At 41.4% G+C, this 22,282-nt stretch overlaps 1 long non-coding RNA gene across 1 annotated transcript; it reads right to left on the reverse strand.

Moving 5' to 3' along the window:
* Positions 1 to 20,735: 20,735 nt before the first annotated feature.
* LOC123726091 (uncharacterized) lies at positions 20,736 to 21,983 on the reverse strand. The gene is made up of 3 exons (XR_006758385.1): positions 21,865 to 21,983; positions 20,881 to 21,666; positions 20,736 to 20,777 (listed from the first exon to the last, which is right to left on the reverse strand). It is a non-coding gene; the product is annotated as an uncharacterized lncRNA (long non-coding RNA).
* Between the last annotated feature and the right edge of the window lie 299 nt (positions 21,984 to 22,282).

Below are 22,282 nucleotides of genomic sequence, written 5' to 3' on the forward strand. Positions count from 1 at the left end.
TATACACAGCATGATGTACTAGCATAATCAAGCACTGTATGCTGATGGTTGTTTGCAGCTGGTCATTACAAAATGTGGCAGTTCAACTTAACCACCTGAGGTAATGTGCAAAAAAATACAGTGTGAGAAAGTAAGAATGACTACGTGTATATTTTCTGAATCTTAGGTCGATAATTTAATTTCACATCTGTACTGTTGCATTCAGAACTTTAGAGGAACACCCACAAAAACCCACACTGGGCAAACCCAAGGTCACTTTTGATCCTGCTCTATACCTTTCCCCCTATTTTGCTGGCACTGAGCAATATGTTGTTTATAATGCCTCCACCTGGGTAAGCACTCATCTCTATCTCCAGGAAGACTGTAAACCCCAAAACAACACACACCATTGTTTTTTCAGGATATATTCACAACACTGAAATTTAATTTTTGTCAAAGGTAACATCTACAGTGGCAAGACAAAGTATGTGAACCCTTTGGAAATACCTGGATTTCTGCATAAATTGGTCATCAAATTTGACCTAATCTTCATCTAGGTCACAACAATAGATAAACAGTCGATTTAAAACTAATAACACACAAACAATTACACGTTTTAATGTCTTTATTGACCACACCATGTAAACATTCACAGTGCAGGGTGGGAAAAGTATGTGAACCCTTGGATTTAATAACTGGTTGACCCTCCTTTGGCAGCAATAACCTCAACCAAATGTTTTCTGTAGTTGCGGATCAGACCTGCACAACAGTCAGGAGGAGTTTTTGACCATTCCTCTTTACAAAACTGTTTCAGTTCAGCAATATTCTTGGGATGTCTGGTGTGAACTGCTCTCTTGAGGTCATGCCACAGCATCTCAATAGGGTTGAGGTCAGGACTCTGACTGGGCCACTCCAGAAGGGGTATTTTCTTGTGTTGAAGCCATTCTGTTGTTGATTTACTTCTGTGTTTTGGGTCATTGTCCTGTTGTATGACCCAACTTCTGTTGAGCTTCAATTGGCGGACAGACAGCCTTACATTCTCTTGCAAAATGTCTTGATAAACTTGGGAATTCATTTTTCCGTCGATGATAGCAAGCTGTCCAGGCCCTGAGGCAGCAAAGCAGCTCTAAACCATGATGCTCTGATGTTGATGTGCTGTGCCTTTTTTTCTCCACACATAGTGTTGTATGTTCCTTCCAAACAACTCAACAGTAGTTTCATCTGTCCACAGAATAGTTCGCCAGTAGTGCTGTGGAAAATCCAGGTGCACTTTTGCAAACTTCAGACGTGTAGCAATGTTTTTTTTGGACAGCAGTGGCTTCTTCCATGGTCTCCTCCCATGAACACCATTCTTGTTTAGTGTTTAACATATTGTAGACTCGTCAACAGAGTTGTTAGCATGTTCCAGAGATTTCTGTAAGTCTTTAGCTGACACTCTAGGATTCTTCTTAACCTCATTGAGCATTCTGCGCTGTGCTCTAGCAGTCACCTTTGCAGGACAGTCACTCTTAAGGAGAGTAGCAACAATGATGAGCTTTCTCCATTTATAGACAATTTGTTTTACCGTGGACTGATAAACATCAAGGCTTTTAGAGATACTTTTGTAACCCATTCCAGCTTTATGCAAGTCAACAATTCTTAATCTTAGGTCTACTGAGATCTCTTTTCTTCGAGGCATGGTTCACATCAGGCAATGCTTCTTGTGAATAGCAATCTCAAATTTTGGGAGTGTTTTTTTATAGGGCAAGGCAGCTCTAACCCACATCTCCAATCTTGTCTCACTGATTGGACTCCAGGTTAGCTGACTCCTGACTTCAATTAGCTTTTGGAGAAGTAATTAGCCTATGGGTTCACATACTTTTCCCAACCTACAGTACACTGGGAATGTTTAAATTATGTATTCAATATAGACAAGAAAAATACAATAATTTGTGTGTTATTAGTTTAAGCACACTATATTTGTCTATTGTTGTGACTTAGATGAAGATCAGATCAAATTTGATGACCAATTTATGCAGAAATCCAGGTAATTCCAAAGGGTTCACATACTTTTTCTTGCCACTGTAGTTTCTCAGAGCAGTGAAGATATTCTTACCTGAAATGAGCTCAAAATAGAACAGGTAAGGAAAAGAGAAGACCGTGGAGATTAAAGGAGAGAATAAGGAAATAGACAATAGAATATCGGCGTATAAAATAGGATAGAAGGCCTTTAATGTCTCCAGTGACTTATTCCCTGTTGTGTCCAACTTCATCATGTGCAATAACTATACCATTGCTGTGCAGACACAGTTGAAGTATGAGCCTAGTAGTGAAGGATTATAGTTGAGCTTTTGGGTAAAAACACACAAAAAAAACAGTGTTGCGACTGGAAACACACTCAGACATCGGATGGGCTATTGCATGTAGCCCTTGTTTGAACACAGAAGTTTGAGACGTATTCCATGTACATAGATAGAGCATGTTCTCCAATGCACCATGGTTGTTATTCAATCAAGTAACATTTCACAATCCTAATTTTTCACACAAAAACATAGGCTGCTGGGGATAGAAAGTGTGGTGGAAAAATGCACACAACAGTAAGGGAATAGGACAACAGGTGAGCATTTGTCCTTGGATAATAATCTCTAATCTGTGGCCTTGATCAGGGTTCATTGGAATGCCTTAGTGTCAAAGAGTACATTAAGGTCACTACACTGTAGTTGCATTGGAATACCAGGAGATAATGAACACTGCTGACAAACAGCCAGGCGAGACTGATGTAGGCATCAGTGCTGCCACTTTGAGGAACACAGTGGAACTGCACATCAATTAGCCAACCATCCAAAACTACTGTAGTTCTGCAAGCCACACCATTTTACAGTACGTTATGCCAGTCCTTTAGAAGTCTGTCCATATTCTATCTAACCCTTCTCATATCTTTATTAACTAATTTCTACTTCGTAAAGATATCTTTATGAACTAACCCAGCTGTCATCTGTACTTCACACTGAAAGTGACCTTAGGCCATCTTTTAGATAACACATGTTTTGATCCACCACCATACACTGACTTCGTGTGCGAGCTCTGACTGTGAAGGGGTGAGACAGACGCTCAGCTCTTTCCTATTTATATACAGTATATGCCCTTTTTCTGTGGGAATCCTCTGGTTTACACAACTGAGTAACAGGTGCTGTGACTGCCCCTATAGTCCTCTACCCTCTATCCCCTTCTTCCTTGCTCTCTTTCTCCCTTCTGTACTCTTTGTCTTCCCCACTGCTTTTGCCATCACCCACTATCCTTCTCTTGCCCTCTGCCTCTCCCTCTCTCCTTACCAAGGTATCTCCTTGAGGTTCTTCCTCTTTTCAGACACCCTCTTCCCATTAGCCACATGACAGCATACATTGAACATGAGTGTTAATCCTGACATTCCCTGTTTGTGGCACCCTGCTCCATCTCTGCACACACACACACAGAGAGACAGAGAGACAGAGAGAGAGAGAGAGAGAGAGACAGAGACAGAGACAGAGACAGAGAGAGAGAGAGAGAGAGAGAGAGAGAGAGAGAGAGAGAGAGAGAGATTCCCATTGACTCAGACTAATTATCCATATCTAAAGTCTCTGTCTCCCTCTACTGGCCTCCACATGTACTGAAACGAAATACTGTATCATGCATCTTCCCTTCCTGTAAATTCGTTTGAGCAACGCTGCCTTCATCAAAGGTAGGCTGTACTGCTTTTTGACTTTGATACATCAGATGGCACAGAGACAATCGTTTCCCCCTCGCATTTCTCACGATCACTTGTAATCTCATAGCAAGTAACACACTACCAGCCAGTAAAACGTTGGAAGTATTGATGAGAATTTCTATAAATATAATTTGAAATTAAAGATTAGGATTTACACAGATTTTACCCCGGTTTACCACACCTGTAGCTTTACAGGTTTGCCATAATTAGGACCAGATAGGTTGATCCCCCGCTTTACTTTTTGTATTTGTTTCAAAATGTGTGTGTGTGTAGGTACGTGTGTGTAGGTGTGTGTACAGTGCAAGTCAAAAGTTTGGGTACACCTACTCATTCAAGGGTTTTTGTTTATTATTTACTATTTTCTACAATGTAGAATAATAGTGAAGACAATAAAACTATGAAATAACACATTTGCACATTCTTGGCCTTCTCTCAACCAGCTTCATGAGGTTGCCACCTGGAATGCATTTAAATTAACAGGTGAGCCTTGTTAAAAGTTAATTTGTGGAATTTCTTTCCTTCTTAATGCATTTTAGCCAATCAGTTTCTTCAAGTGCAGTCGCAAAAACCATCAAGCACTATGATAAAATTGGCTCTCATGAGGAGGGCCACAGGAAAAGAAGACCCAAAGTTACCTATGCTGCAGAGGATAAGTTCATTAGAGTTAACTGCACCTCCGAAATTGCAGCCCAAATAAATGCTTCACAGAGTTAAAGTAACAGACACATCTCAACATCAACTTTTCAGAGGAGACTGTGTGAATTGCTGCAACGAAACTACTACTAAAGAACACCAATAATGATAAGAGACTTGCTTGGGCCAAGAAACACAAGCAATGGACATTAGACCATGTGGATATCTATCCTTTGGTCTGATGATTCCAAATTTGAGATTTTTGGTTCCAACCACCGTGTCTTTGTGAGACGCAGAGTAGGTAAACGGATGATCTACGCATGTGTGGTTCCCACCGTGAAGCATGGAGGAGGAGGTGTGATGGTATGGCGGTGCTTTGCTGGTGACACTGTCAGTGATTTATTTAGAATTCAAGGCATACTTAACCAGCTGGCTACCACAGCATTCTACAGCGATACGCCATCCCATTTGTTTAACACTTTTTTTTGGTTACTGCATGATGTCATATGTGTTATTTCATAGTTTTGATGTCTTCACTATTATTCTACAATGTAGAAAATAGTAAAAATAAAGAAAAACCTTGAATGAGTAGGTGTGTCCAAACTTTTGACTGGTACTGTATATATATATATATATATATATATATTCTTTTTTAGTATTTTGAATATACGTTTTGGTTGTTTACTTTAGTGGGATATTACTTATTTGATCTTAAAATATATCGTATTTCCATGTTATTCCAATAGTTATTCGTTGTAGCCAGTAATTTCATTTTAATAGGCTATTTCGAATGAAGGTGCTGCAGTAGGCCTAGCCTATACTGTGCAACCTATTTGGAAAATTGAGGATCAAATAAACATGATCCATATTTGTAACTTAACCCTAAAATGTGAACGAAACTATTTGAAATATGAAATAACGCTATTACAAATGTCCCATGGACAATACAGGCTAATTGTCTTTTAACCTTCACAATATATAAATTAGTTTAATTGAACTGAACTATGATAGCCTGTAATTTTATCTCCCGTCCCGTAGAATTTGGAGTAAATAACACTTTCGCTGGATTTTGTTAGTGAAAAAGATTATGGTGGTGTGGTGCTCAAACTGGAATCAGAGCAGTTGTCGATTTCTCCCTATCGGAATCCTGGGATTGAGGCAATTAACACACACATACGTACACAAACACTCGCACACACACGCTAGCGAGCATCACAATGCTGATCAGAGACAGCAACCCCACACCCCTCCCTCTTCTTCTTCTTTCACTCACACACATTCAAAGACACTCCGCTAGAGCAAACACAACGGCTCCACTTTGAGAAGGAAAGAGGACAATTTAGATATGATTATTTACAGAATAACATAGATGTAAAAGTGGTTCTTTTCTAACTGAAACCCTTTTCGGTTATGGGGTGCGTTTTGGTCATGGACTGCGCATTTTTGTATATATAGTGCGTCGCGAAGACGCGAAGCGCGAAGAAACGGCTGGCGGGGACATGGCAGGTGACATGCCTAGCTCTCATCGTATGTTTTCTGGATTTTGTTTGGGCTCAGAATCGTTATTCAATCCCTGAGGAACTGTGGCTTATGTTGGAAATATAGCCGAGGATCTGGGCTTGGGTTTAGACGTGGAGAGACTCTGTGCGCAAATTCAGAATAGTTTCAGGCGCAAAATATTTTTAAATACTTCGAGGTGAATTTAGAAAATAGTATTTTATTTGTAAACGAAATAATTGATAGAGAGGAGCAATGTGAACAGTCTCTCTTGCTCTTTCCATTTGCAAGTGGAAATCGAAAACCCTTTGGAAATATTCAGGGTTGAGGTGGATATTTTAGATGTAAACGATAACTCTCCCAGTTTTCCGTGGAGCGAGTTTAACCTAGATATCTCCGAGGTGGCGGTACCCGCGTATGGGGTCAATCTGTATTGAATTCAAAATAAAATAGACGAACCGTCACTCCAATACTAGCGGACCAATGGAGATTCATTGCCTCCCTCTAAACCCCGCCCTTCAGGAAAAAAATGCCAACAACTCGCAATCGAAAAGAATGGCAGCGAAATCAAAGAAACGAGTAGCGTAACCAAAAGGTCATACATTTATTACATGTTTTATTTAACCTTTATTTAACGAGGCAAGTCAGTTAAGAACAAATTCGCATTTATACATGCAGGCAAGAGCGTAGGCACAATGTATTCAATAGGATTGGTTGCTGGGAAAGTTTAACCGAAAAAAAATTGCATTCGTTTTCAAATATATGTTTTAATCATTTGTCATAGAGTTTTGTTCTCGCTTTAAAATGATTTGCTTACAAGTTTTTGGGTTGCTTTTGATGTCTTATTTTTGTTTACAATTCTATACTTTTTGCTTTCAAATGTTTGGTTTTTGATTTCAACATCCATTATTTCACCCGTCCTCGAAAATATAATGTTTACATTCTCAACTTTATTTTTCATGTTCACGATTTATTTTATTTTGAATTCAATACATATTGCGTGAAATTGACCCCATACCCGGGTCCCGTTTCCCCCGCTGGAGAGTTCGCAGGACTTGGACGTTGGCAGCGACTCTTTCCGTTCCTATCTGCTGAGTGTGAACGGTCATTTCGTCCTGGACACCCAGACGGCTAGCGTTAGCAGTAAGTTTGCGGAGTTGGTCCTGGAGAGCCCGTTGGACACAGAGCAGCAGAATACGCACCAAATGGTGCTGACGGCTGTGGATGGAAGCTCGCCAGAGAGGTCCAGGACAGCACAGATCAATATAACAGTTATAGATGCAAATGACAACGCGCCCGTGTTCGACCAGTCTTTCTACAGAGTGAAGCTTGTGTAAAACGCACCGAAGGACACTGTTGTGATTAAACTAAACGCATCGGATTTGGATGAGGGTCCAGACGCGGAAATCGGGCATGCACCCATAAGGTGCGCGTAATTTTCAGCATAATTCGCGCACTGGAGAGATCAGAGTGAAAGGGGTCGTAGATTACGAAAAAGACAGGATGCAAGAAATATATGTGCAAGCCAGGGACAAGGGCTCCTCGACAGTGGCCGTGCACTGTACGGTTCTGGTGAATATCATAGATGTGAATGACAACCTCCCGGAGGTGATCTTGACATCAGTGTCCACACCTGTCCAAGAGGACGGACCACCGGGGACTGTGATAGCTGTCATTAGCGTCATGGACAAGGACTCAGGTGAAAATGGGAACGTTGACTGTGAAATTCCAGGTCATGTCCCAGCTCCACTCCTCTTTTAAGAATTATTACACTTTGGTAACTTGTGATTTTTTGGGACCGAGAGACCATTCCTGACTACAACATCACTCTCACAGCACGGGAAATGGGCGCGTCTCCCTTGTTCACAAGGACAACTATTTTAGTGCAAGCGTCAGACATGAATGACAACGCACCCCGATTCAAGCAGCCATCATACACCGTATATTTGAGAGAGAATAACGCACCAGGAGCCTCAATTTGTTCGGTTACTGCCCTGGATCCAGATTCGGACCAAAATGCCTATCTTTCTTACTCTATTCTGGAAGGTGATATACAGGGAATGCCGGTGTCCACCTACGTCTTCATAAACTCAGACAATGGAAATATGTACGTCCTGCGTTCTTTTCACAATGAGCAGCTAAGAAACTTTCACATTTTAGTCCAAGCACAAGATTCCGGTTTCCCTCCCCTGAGCAACAATGTTATTGTGAATGTCTTTATTTTGGACCAAAATACGCGGTGCCTAGTAGTGTCTCTGGGCGCTATCTCGTTCACGTTTCTGGTGGCTATTATCGTTTTGGCCCGGATAAAGGCATACAGGGACAGACCTTCCATTCGAGGATTTAATTTCTCTCTGAGTGGATGCTGCGTGTTCCGATCTGAGGAGTCTACCGATGATGTGATCAAGAAGTCCAACCTGAATATGAAGATAACCACAGGCACCAAACCAAAGGATCCACGAACTGCGATGAGGCAAAAATGCAACGGCACCTTTCACAGGCATACTACTTCAAGATGTGTCTGACCCAGGAATCATCAAAGAGCGATTTCATGTTCCTAAAGCCATGCAGCCCGATAACTGCAACTCCACAGAAGAATCACACCAAGGGCGCAGACTACATCGAGTTGGAACGCACAGGACCTCCGCAACCTGATAGTGAACAACTGAGCAATTACTCCGAACGATGTATACTGTTTCAAACTTAATCACATCAGACAGCCACATTTTAAAATTGTAATGCATCATTTTATTTCAATCCTGTTTCGGTGTTTGTCATGCTTTTTCAACAAATAAGAAGCATTGCAAAGATAGGAGAAAACGAATGGAAAACAATTATGCATGAGTCAGAAACGCTGTAGCTATGATTAACTTATAAAGTTATCTTAGAGACTGAAAAAATATTTTCAAAGTCATACTATTAGAATTATGCGTGAAGATTCTATATTGAAGTGGAGGGAGAAGAAAATAGCCGACTATCAGGAGCGAGTGAGCAAGCATCAGGAGCGAACGAAACTCGAGTTTAATCATGGGCCTAGTCCTCGATAGTTCATGGGTAGCCTATCCACTAATAATTTTAATATAATATAATTGTATATTTTATAGACTTGTATAAAGAGAGAGGTCATGTGAAGTATTCCGTGTAATAAGCAAAACAACGTATTGTGTAGTTATGCTAATTACCTCAACAATCCAGCAATGTCAATTTGTCTGCTGAAGAATAAACTGACGTTGCAAGGCCTTTCGAGTTAATAGTGCATGACGTGTGGAACTCATACATTATAGATCAAATAATGAATACATCTGAATAGAACTGAATAAAAGTAATTCAAGTACTACATCAACAAATAAAAAAATGCAGATTTGCATACATATATTTGCAATTACTGACTGGGGATGGTGGCTCACTTGCAACTTTAGATAATCTGCCTCTTCCTAGGGATGCTCCATTGTACCGCAGGGGGGCAATAGCTATATCAATGAACTGTAGTGTATTGCATTAATAATGCAAGAATGAAACAATTGTACTGCCCGTTTTCCTATTCAATGTAGTACTAGTGTGTATTTCTTTCTTCCAAATAGCAATTTAAACTATCCACTGCATATTAAATAATGTAATGTTTCTCACAGAATCACATTTATTTTCTGGCAATTATATGTAATTAATGTGGTCTACCATTTCTGCTGTATTGCTAACCTTACTGTTTACATTTTTCCGCTCAAGCAAGCGAACATTGACTGGACATTGATGAAAAATCTATGAAATTCAGCACACAAAAGGTAAACAAAAATGTTGGTGGCATGGGAAAAAACAAGACCACACACACACACACACACACACACACACACACACACACACACACACACACACACACACACAGAATCATTCAAGGAGTCATTCCTCAGAACCAACATTGTCAGAACAAGCTGTCTGGAGAAATAGTTCTAAAACTGACTCCATGACATTCTCCCACACTGTAGGGTATGTTGCTATTGCAGAAACCACAACACTAACCAACACTTTATTATGTGATTTGTTTTGTTAGCGGACTACAACATGTCCACCCAGGAAGGAGAAGTTGGGAGTGTTGGAAGTGTAGGAGGGGTTCCAAACCGCATGTGGACTCTAAGGTACACCCAGCACCCATCTGCACAGCCACCACCTGACTACCAGCACAATGTCTACATCTCTGGCATGCTGTCTGGCTACTGCACACTGAAGCCTGTGCCCAGAGGAGAACTGAACTAATTTTCGGTCCGTCTCTAGCTATGACCCAAGCTTGAGCAGAGAGAGGACAATCTGATCAACAGTGACTTTTCAAAATGAATATAGTGGGACAGACTGTGCATACAATTCAAGGTCATTTTCTGTGGATGCTCACTAACTATTAATATCAACAACCCATAAATTATAACCCTCTGTGAATAATGAGAATATTTTGGCTATGTGTAGTCTGTTTGAATCCATGCTCCTTCGAACGTATAATTTACATTACACCATTGTCACGACTTCCCGCCGAAGTCGGTCCCTCTCCTTGTTCAAGCGGCGTTTCGGCGGTCGACGTCACCGGTCTTCTAGCCATCGCTGATCCACCTTTCATTTTCCATTTGTTTTGTCTTGTCTTCCCACACACCTGGTTTCAATTCCATCATTACTGTGTATTTAACCCTCTGTTCCCCCCCATGTCCTTGTCCGGAATTGCTTATTGTAGTGCTTGTGCACGTTATGCTGGTGTGTGATGGGTTTTACCCATTGATTTATTGTACTGTTAACGGTGGTTTTATTTATTAAACTGCCCCGTTGTAAATCAGTTTTTGCTCTCCTGCGCCTGACTTCTCTGCCTCCAGTGCGCACCCCTTACAACCATAGTATTTTGTCTCAATACAGCAGTGTCTGTGTTGTAATGCTATCCTTTTTAATTCATATCATGTGCAATCCTAGTTTAAGATGAGGGTGATGATGATGATGATGATTGTACAGATATAATGGCAATTATAGCCACTTGTGGTGATAATGGTGAAAATGATCTGAGGATATACCATTACAGCCTTATTCTAAAATTGATTTAAAAAACAACAATTCTCGTCAATCTAGACACAATACCCCACAACGACAAGGCGAAAAGAGGTTTGTAGAAAATGTTGCAATGTATTAAAAGTACAAAACTGAAATATGACATTTGCATAAGTATTCAGACCCTTTACTCAGTACTTTGTTGAAACACCTTTGGCAGCAATTACTGCCTCGAGTCTTCTTGGGTATGACGCTGCAAGCTTGGCACACCTCTATTTGGGGATTTTCTCCCATTCTCTGCAGATCCTCTCATGCTCTGTCAGGTTGGATGGGGAGCGTTGCTGCACAGCTGTTTTCAGGTCGCTCCAGAGATGTTTGATCGGGTTGAAGTCCGGGCTCTGGCTGGGCCACTCAAGGACATTCAGAGACTTGTCCCGAAGCCACTCCTGCATTGTCTTGGCTGTGTGCTTAGGGCCGTTGTCCTGTTGAAAGGTGAACGTTCGCTCTGGAGCAAGTTTTCATCAAGGATCTCTGTACTTTTCTCCGATCATCTTTGCCTCGATCCTGACTAGTCTCCCAGTCCCTGCTGCTGATAAACACCCCCAAGCATGATGCTGCCACCACCATGCTTCACCTTAGGGCTGGTGCCAGGTTTCTTCCAGACGTGAAAGAGTTGACCAAAGAGTTGAATCTTGGTTTCATCAGAGCAGAGAATATTGTTTCTCATGGTCTGAGAGTCCTTTAGGTGCCTTTTGGCAAACTCCAAGTGGGCTGTCATGTGCATTTTATTGAGGAGTGGCTTCCGTCTGGCCACTCTACTATAAAGACCTGATTGGTGGAGTGCTGCAGAAATGGTTGCCTTTCTGGAAGGTTCTCCCATCTCCACAGAGGAATTCCAGAGTTCTCTCAGAGTGACCATTGGGTTCATGGTCACCTCCCTGATCAAGGCCCTTCTCCCCAAGTTGCTCAGTTCGGCCGGGTGGCCAGCTCAATTAAGAGTCTTGGTGGTTCCAAACTTCTTCCATCTAAGAATGATGGAGGCCACTGTGTTCTTGGGGACCGTAAATGCCGCAGAAATATTTTGGTACCCTTCCCCAGATCTGTGCCTCAACATAATCCTGTCTCTGAGCTCTACGGACAATTCCTTTGACCTAATGGCTTGTTTATTGCTCTGACGTGCACTGTCAGCTGTGGGACCTTATATAGACAGGTGTGTGCCATTCCAAAACATGTCCAATCAATTGAATTTATCACAGGTGGACTCCAAACATCTCAAGGATGATCAATGGAAACAGGATGCACCTGAGCTCAATTTCGAGTCCATAGCAAAGGGTCTGAATACTTACTTAAATACTTTTATTTTTATAAATTATTAAAAAAAACATTTCCCAGACCTATTGTGTGTAGATTGCAGAATAATTTTTGCAATTTAATCAATTATAGAACAAGGCTGTAATGCATCAAAATGTGGAAAAAGTCAAGGGATCTGAATACTTTTTGAAAGCACTATATATCATATAGTTTTACTTTATACCTTTATGTTTGGCTTCATAAACATTTCTATCATGTATACAATCAGAGATGTATGCTGATTTATTTTGATCAGTGGGTTAGGTCGGGTATACTGGACACACATAGCCTTATGATTCAGTCTGGGACGTAGCCCTGCAGTGTGGCGCTGTCCATGCGATATGGTGCTGAATTTACTCATAGACAATTGCTGTGACATTAACATCTATGATTATTGCAACAAAAGTTAGTAATTATATTATCTGTTGCCTTGGGATTCACAGAGACATCCCACTGGGCATACCACATAATTTCTATGTGGAAATTTTGGGGTAACACTTTATTTTAAGGGTCAGTAATAAACCATTTATAACGCAATTATAAGGCATTTCCAAACAGCTTGCTCACCATCTATTAATAATTTCTCCCACATTTGTAAATGCTAGTAAGCTAGTTATTCACACATGTATATAAAGTTACTTAAACATTCTGTGTTGTGTGCTTGTTTTTACCAGGTACAGAAGGAATGTCTACCAATGGCATGCCTATCTTTTTGACTTTACTAATGATTAGTAAATGTTTTTTTAATGTGGGAGTAATGATTAATAAATGGTGAACTGAATAAGTGCTTTACGACGGACCCTTAAAATAAAATGTTGCCAATTTGGATAATATTTGGTTGAAACCTTTATCAATGCGATAAAAAGCACAATAAAGTTCAACCAAATTCCAATTGAAAAACATTTTCTTATTTTTGGTGTAGTAGTCATTTAAGTGTGTTATCACTGCACTTTCAACCATTTAAAAGCAAAACAATGTTCAAATGGCAATACAATATCTGATATTTTATATTTATACAACAACTTAATATGCTATCACTGTGCTTCATCTAATAGCACAACCACATGATCTGGATTGCAGTTGAAATTACATTAAAAGTACATGGTGCAATTGATCAATGTTTGAGATTCTGCACAGATTATTATAGCAATTGTGAAGATGTCCACGGACCTGTGAGCTTAGCATGCTATCTTGAACATGCACGCCTTTTATGAATACATAAGAAGACATTGAAAAGTACAGTAACCCCCCCTCCAGGATCAATGTGTAATTGCTGAGTTTGGAGAAAAGAAATGTAGGTGGATGATGGCCATGCTTAGGGTAACAAACTATAAAGAAAAAAATGGCTACATTTGACTGATTTTTGGTTATTTAATAAAAAAAACATTTATTTTTTTTAGGAAGCGGGCATTTTCCACTGCTACCTGTGTAAGATGCCCCCCCCCCCTCCCAGGAAGTGTCCCTATATTTTTTATTTTACCTTTTCCTTTCCTTACACTCTATTATGTACAGTTAAACTAAACTCATTATCATTTGGATAAGCAAGATTTTAAATCCCATAAGTCTTTTAAATTAAATTCAAGAGCAAATGGTTCACTCACACACACACACACACACACACACACACACACACACACACAGCAAATTAATCCCATCCCAGTTACATTTGAGCATAGCTCATGAGCCCACCTGTGACACTGCTCGCTCCGTATCTAGTCCCCACAGCTAACAGAGAAGAGCTCCTTACAGAACAAGCATTCTGCATCCCCTTCTTTTTGTGGTTTTTGAACCTGAACAACCTTTTTCAGTGGCGCCACATTTATACAGTGGGAATATATAGTGGGAAGAAAACATTTTTGAACCGTTTAGAATTACCTGGATTTCTGCATAAATTGGTCATACATTTTTTTTCTGATCTTTATCTAAGTCACAACAAAAGACCAACACAGTCTGCTTAAACTAATAACACACAAACCATTACAATTTTTCATGTCTTTATTGAACACACCGTGTTCACAGTGCAGGTTGGAAAAAATATGTGAACCCTAGGATTGAATTTATTTTACCTTTCTTTAACTTGGCAAGTCAGTTAAGAACAATTTCTTGTTTTCAATGACGACCTAGGAACAGTGGGTTAACTGCCTTAACTGCCGGGGCAGAATAGGGTTTTACCTTGTCAGCTCGGGGATTCCATCTTGCAACCTTTCGGTTACTAGTCCAACGCTCTAACCACTAGGCTCCCTGCTGCCCCTAATAACAGGTTGACCCTCCTTTGGCAGCAATAACCTCAACCAAACATTTTCTGTAGTTGCAGATCAGACCTGCACAACAGTCAGGAGGAATTTTTGACCATTCCTCTTTACAAAACTGTTTCAGTTCCACAATATTCTTGGGATGTCTCTTGAGGTCATGCCACAGCATCTCAATTGGGTTGAGGTCAGGACTGACTAGGCCATTCCAGAAAGAGTATTTTCTTCTGTTCAAGCAATTCGGTTGTTGATTGACTTCTGTCTTTTAGAGTTGTTGTCCTGTTGCATCACTTAACTTCTGTTGAGCTTCAATTGGCAGACAGATAGTCTTACATTCTCCTGCAAAATGTCTTGATAAATTTGGGAATTCATTTTTCCATCAATGATAGCAAGCTGTCCAGGCCCTGAGGCAGTAAAGCAGCCTCAAACCATGATGCTCCCTCAACCATAGTTTACAGTTGGGATGAAGTTTTGATGTTGGTGTGATGGGCCTTTTTTTCTCCACACATAGTGTTGTGTGTTCCTTCCAAACAACACAAATTTAGTTTAATCTGTCCACAGAATATTTTGCCAGTAGTGCTGTGGAACATCCAGGTGCTCTTTTGCAAACTTCAGACGTGTAGCAATGTTTTTTTTGGACAGCAGTGGCTTCTTCCATGGTCTCCTCCCATGAACACCATTCTTGTTTAGTGTTTCACGTATTGTAGACTCGTCAACAGAGATGTTAGCGTCTTCCAGAGATTTCCGTAAGTCTTTAGCTGACACTCTAGGATTCTTCTTAACCTCATTGAGCATTCTGTGCTGTGCTCTTGCAGTCATCTTTGCAGGATGGTCACTCCTAGGTAGAGTAGCAACAGTTTTGAAATGTATTCATTTATAGACAATTTGTCTTACCATGGACTGACTTTTAGAGATACTTTTGTAACCCTTTCCAGCTTCATGCAAGGCAACAATTCTTAGTCTTAGGTCTACTGAGATCTCTTTGCTCGAGGCATGGTTCACATCAGGCAATGCTTCTTGTGAATAGGAAACTCCCATTTTGTGAGTGTTTTTTATAGGACAGGGCAGCTCTAACCAACATCTCCAATCTCGTCTCATTGATTCGACTCCCGGTTAGTTGACTCCTGACTCCAATTAGCTTTTGGAGAACTCATTACTCTAGCGGTTCACATACTTTTCCCAACCTACACTGTGAATGGTTAAATTATGTGTTCAATATAGACAAGAAAAATACAATAATTAATTACTTTTTCTTGCCACTGTATTTCCGAAAATGAGTGCTGAGCAAGGTCACTGGAGATCTGTGGGTGCTGGGTAGGCTGTGGGGTGGAGGTTGTGGTGGAGGTTGAGGTTGTGGCAGGTGTACTGTATAGGTTATGTGTGGGTAAAGCCAACAGCTCGAGCCAGACAGGTTGCTTGTGGGATAAGGATGGATAATTCTGGGTGCCACTTCATAAAACCATAAAACCAGTCTGTCTGCCAAACGACATTCTTTATTGTTTTGGATTCCCATCCCCTCCGCCAGGTCAAAGGCACGTTTTTGGTCACCCCATGATGTAAGTCTGAAAAGGGCTCTTTCCATTTTTGGGATATGACTCACCAGGTCACATTCGAAAGAGCCAGCGAAGACTGGTAACCCACCCAAATGGCTGTAGCCTGGGGTTTTGAACTGCTTGTCTCGGTGGCGCCTCAGGGTTTTGGGTGACGAAGTAAAAGTACAGGCAGCTGCCTTAATGCCCTCCCCATTTCAATAGCATTCAGAGCACAACGAAGAGCCTCTTCGTCATAGACACCACAATCATATATTTTTCTTGTAAAATCTCATCTGAAAAGAAAAAAATGAAAAGTATTTTAGGAACGTTGGAGAACCGACACCTAATCTACCCGTAAGCCTGACTCCTATTCTGACGTTAACCTAACCCTAACCCCTATTCTGACCCTAAACCTGGCCCCTATTCTAAATCTGACCCATAACCCTAATCCTGCTAACTGGGGGTTAGCTAGCTGTGCTAGCAGACATTAGCATATGTTAACTAGCTGGATAGCATTTATTTCACCTCAAACTTTCTGCACATATGGAATCATGTGTTGTTATATATACACACACACATACACACACACACACATACATACACTGCTCAAAAAAATAAAGGGAACACTAAAATAACACATCCTAGATCTGAATAAATGAAATAATCTTAAATACTTTTTTCTTTACATAGTTGAATGTGCTGACAACAAAATCACACAAAAATAATCAATGGAAATCCAATTTATCAACCCATGGAGGTCTGGATTTGAGTCACACTCAAAATTAAAGTGGAAAACCACACTACAGGCTGATCCAACTTTGATGTAATGTCCTTAAAACAAGTCAAAATGACGCTCAGTAGTGTGTGTGGCCTCCATGTGCCTGTATGACCTCCCTACAACGCCTGGGTGTAACCGATGTGAAATGGCTAGTTAGTTAGCGGTGGTGCGCGCTAATAGCGTTTCAATCAGTGACGTCACTCGCTCTGAGACTTGAAGTAGGGTTTCCCCTTGCGTTGCAAGGGCTGCGGCTTTTGTGCGCGATGGGTAACGATGCTTCGTGGCTGTCAGTTGTTGATGTGTGCAAGGGTCCCTGGTTCGAGCCCGGGTTGGGGCGAAGAGAGGGACGGAACCTACACTGTTACATGAGCATGCTCCTGATGAGGTGGCAGATGGTCTCCTGAGGGATCTCCTCCCAGACCTGGACTAAAGCATCCGCCAACTCCTGGACAGTCTGTGGTGCAACGTGGCGTTGGTGGATGGAGCGAGACATGATGTCCCAGATGTGCTCAATTGGATTCAGGTCTGGGGAACGGGCGGGCCAGTCCATAGCATCAATGCCTTCCTCTTGCAGGAACTGCTGACACACTCCAGCCACATGAGGTCTAGCATTGTCTTGCATTAGGAGGAACCCAGGGCCAACTGCACCAGCATATGGTCTCACAAGGGGTCTGAGGATCTCATCTCGGTACCTAATGGCAGTCCGGCTACCTCTGGCGAGCACATGGAGGGCTGTGCGGCCCCCCAAAGAAATGCCACCCTACACCATGACTGACCCACTGCCAAACCGGTCATGCTGGAGGATGTTGCAGGCAGCAGAACGTTCTCCACGGCGTCTCCAGACTCTGTCACGTCTGTCACATGTGCTCAGTGTGAACCTGCTTTCATCTGTGAAGAGCACAGGGCGCCAGTGGCGAATTTGCCAATCTTGGTGTTCTCTGGCAAATGCCAAACGTCCTGCACGGTGTTGGGCTGTAAGCACAACCCCCACCTGTGGACGTCGGGCCCTCATACCTCCCTCATGGAGTCTGTTTCTGACCGTTTGAGCAGACATGCACATTTGTGGCCTGCTGGAGGTCATTTTGCAGGGCTCTGGCAGTGCTCCTCCTTGCACAAAGGCGGAGGTAGCAGTCCTGCTGCTGGGTTGTTGCCCTCCTACGGCCTCCTCCACGTCTCCTGATGTACTGGCCTGTCTCCTGGTAGCGCCTCCATGCTCTGGACACTACGCTGACAGACACAGCAAACCTTCTTGCCACAGCTCGCATTGATGTGCAATCCTGGAAAGCTGCACTACCTGAGCCACTTGTGTGGGTTGTAGACTCCGTCTCATGCTACCACTAGAGTGAAAGCACCGCCAGCATTCAAAAGTGACCAAAACATCAGCCAGGAAGCATAGGAACTGAGAAGTGGTCTGTGGTCACCACCTGCAGAACCACTCCTTTATTGGGGGTATCTTGCTAATTGCCTATAATTTCCACCTGTTGTCTATTCCATTTGCACAACAGCATGTGAAATGTATTGTCAATCAGTGTTGCTTCCTAAGTGGACAGTTTGATTTCACAGAAGTGTGATTGACTTGGAGTTACATTGTGTTGTTTAAGTGTTCCCTTTATTTTTTTGAGCAGTGTGTGTGTGTGTATATATATATATATATATATATATATTGTAGTACCAGTCAAAGTTTGGACACACCTACTCATTCAAGGATTTTTCTTTATTTTGACTATTTTCTACATTGTAGAATAATAGTGAAGTCATCAAAACTATGAAATAACACACATGAAATTATGTAGTAACCAAAAAAGTGTTAAACAAATCCAAATATATTTTATATTTGAGGTTCTTCAAACTAGCCACCCTTTGCCTTGATGACAGCTTTGCACTGTTGGCATTCTCTCAACCAGCTTCACCTGGAATGCTTTTCTAACAGTCTTGAAGGAGTTCCCACATATGCTGAGCACTTGTTGGCTGCTTTTCCTTCACTCTGCAGTCCAACTCATCCCAAACCATCTCAAATCGGGCTGAGGTTGGGTGATTGTGGAGGCCAGGTCATCTGATGCAGCACTCCATCACTCTCCTTCTTGGTCAAATAGCCCTTACACAGCCTGGAGGTGTGTTGGGTCATTGTCTAGTTGAAAAACAAATGATAGTCGCTGTTCCTTTTAGAATATCTGTCATCGTCATACAGACAGAGGAAATAACTGTGGCTTGATATCGACATCGAGATTTATAATCACATTTCTGGTGCATCATTTAAAACCGTAGCCTAAATCTTACAATAAATATCTGCATGCTACATTTCTGAAAACAATAAGTAGCCTACATCTTACATTTTTAAGATTTATAAACTTGGTGCACGCCATAGAGGCCATACCAAAGATTATCTATTATCCAGACAAGATATTTTGGTGGATAAATCTTGATTACTGTGATTGGGTAAGCAGTACAATTATTTCTATGAATGTGCATGAGAGTGAATGATTAGTATTCATAACTAGTAAAACATGAAAACAACAAATTATAAAATGTCTCTCGAGATGCCTTAAGACGGATGTCTCAAGACATTGGTATTTCCAAGATATGTCTATAGACGTCTTCATTTTTATGTCTCAAGACATTTCTCAAAATGTCTCAAGACATGGTGACGGCTGGGTATGCAGTAGTAGCATACATACTTCAAAGTAAAAGATCAACTGTCTTGATGTTCACCTGTTAAATTAGTCTGTAGACTAAACCGCATTGACTATGCGATCACATACAGAAAACTAGAAATATATAGACTATCTATATACTATCTATTTACATAGGCTCAATTAAATGAGAGACGAATGCTAATTTGTTGTACTGTTACTATGGGAATATGAACCCATCATTGCCAGAAAAGGTGAGGAATTTATTCTGCAAGGGTTCTGAAAATAAAATAAATAGGAAATATGTCTAATTATTTTAGATTGGGGGGGCTTAATGAAGAACTCGATCTCAGACCTTCGATCTCAGACCTTTATTTTATTATATGGCCATGTATAGATTTATTTTTCTGAATATTGTTTTGCCTTTTGGACAAGTCATGGGAGCATGACATTGGCAGTAGAATGGCCCATACTGAAGAGCTCAGTGACTTTAAACGTGGCTCTGTCATTAGATCCACCTTTCCAACAATTCAGTTCATCAAATTTCTGCCCTGCTAGAGCTACCCCGGTCAACTGTAAGTGCTGTTATTGTGAAGTGGAAACTTCTAGGAGCAACAACGGCTCAGCGGCGAAGTGGTAGGCCACACAAGCTCACAGAATGAGACTGCTGAGTGCTGAACCGCGTAAAAATCATCTGTCCTCGGTTGCAACACTCACTACCGAGTTCCAAACTGCCTCTGGAAGCAACATCAGCACAAGAGCTGTTCAATGGGTGCTTTATGAAATGGATTTCCATGGCCGAGCAGCTGCACAAAAGCCTAAGATCCCCATGTGCAATGTCAAGCTTCGGGTGGAGTGCTGTAAAAGTGGGGAGAGAGGTGCGAGAAAGAGTGTCAAAGACAGAAAGGGAAAGAGGTAAAAACAGAGGAGCAGGGAAGACAGCATATGATTAATTAATTACAGTGCTGGTAAACTTCATATTCTCTCAGGTCATCACAATTACATAACACTGTCTCGTGCGGTGTCTCCTAACCAGCCTTGGGCCCCCAGTTGGCCCGAAGGTTATCTTAAGAGCGGGTGAGGTGGCGATGACGAGACTGGGGGTTGGCATCCTCTCTCACATCAAAACATATCTGCAGACGAGAGACAGATAGAATAAAAAAAACACAAGGCTTAATCATACTACCACTGCCATTCATCAATCATCACAAAACTGACCTTGGATCATTAACTCTGGGAATACTACATCTCTATCTGTAGTTCAATGTAAAGCATCTCTTTAATAATACTTCCTGTTGACCCGACCAGGTGACCTCTCACCTCTGATCATGCTGTGTCCTCCATGTAGCCAGTTCAGATGCGGGAGGGGTTCACCAATACAGTTGATATAACCTAGAGGATTTATGGAGAAGGGGGAGAGGGATGAGAGACTGTTATTGAGAAAATAAGGTAGTTAAAGAGACTGTTCAACAGGAATGTGTGTGTGTGACCTCACCTGGTGTCCACACTCAGTGGCTGCAGAGTACTTTATACTGAAAAACATGCACAGGTACACGAGGCAAACAATATGGCATAGTTATATAAATAGAAATAATGAAGTGTCTAACTATTCTCCATGGTTGGTCCCCTTGCCTATTATTTGAAGGTGGAAGGAGCCACAGTTACACAACTGAGCCTGCTTACTGCACAACACAATCCATCCATCAGATTGATACACATATAGGGTGTCTAATTGTTCTAAATCTTTTCAATATGGGTGACTCTTAAAATAGCCTGTTTTGTTTTTGTACAGACATCACTCTTACCAAAACAGCACCTTCACCTGAGAAGTAGAAATGAATGGGAGAGAAACTGGGAATTGAATAACTGCAGTTGACATAGCTAAGTAAATGAAGGAATACTCTTATTGCAATGTGAATGGCTCTTAAAAGAGCCTTTGGTTGTACATAGTGTAGTCTATGGTGTTGCCAGGGAACAGCACCCTATTTGAAAAAGTATGAGGTGAAGATCTCCCGCACACAGATTGCCTCCTGTGCTGCATTGTTAGCCCCCATCCTTGAAACATCCCGCAGAGCAGCAGACCTCTCCTCTGGCACAATTGCGGCGAGCTGCAGATCCCCTCCTGGTCCTCATGTCCATCCTCATAAAGTTATGTAGGACACAGGTAGCCTTCACACACGCCTGATTTCCCCCACGAAGCAGTCCCAGATGGCCCTGGTCACCCAACTGTGCAGTGCCCTACACTGTAACTTTAGGCAATCGTTTTGAAGGAATCTCCAGTCTGTAGGAATATGGAAGATAATGTCATTATTAGACTTTTACATCACCAGGTCATTGTGGATTACTAAAGTATAATATCTCTTATAACAAATCATGATTACATTTGATAGATAGATGTATGTGCACATACGTGCATGTGTAGCATGTGAAGAGAGCAGGATCATATGAAGGATAGCATCACAAAATAATACATACATACCACTTGCAGTTTGGTACTACACAACTATCCAGAATATCCTACTCGCTCCCTTCTTTTACAGTTGGAGCGGATATCCTTTCACCCTCCTCCATGGCTGTTAGTTACATACCAACAAATGCATTTGGAGTTTATTTTTTACAATGTTAAATACATCAAGATAGCTAGCTAATATGAAGTTAGGTAGCTGGTGATATTTAATTAACTTAGCTAGCTAGCTATACAGTATGTAAAGTTGTCTATATCGCTAGCTAGCTAGCTAGTGTTGGGTCGCGTCAATTCGAATCTGGTATCAGAACAAAATAGTCAGCACAGAGTAACTTCTAATTTCTTTGTACTTTAATTAATGCAAACACTTTAGTGGTAAGTATGTTGTTTGTATATACGGGCTCACTGAAACACCCCGCAGGGCAGACAGAGA

The sequence above is a fragment of the Salmo salar genome, chromosome ssa13, assembly GCF_905237065.1.
Source record: "Salmo salar chromosome ssa13, Ssal_v3.1, whole genome shotgun sequence".
NCBI lineage: Eukaryota > Metazoa > Chordata > Actinopteri > Salmoniformes > Salmonidae > Salmo > Salmo salar.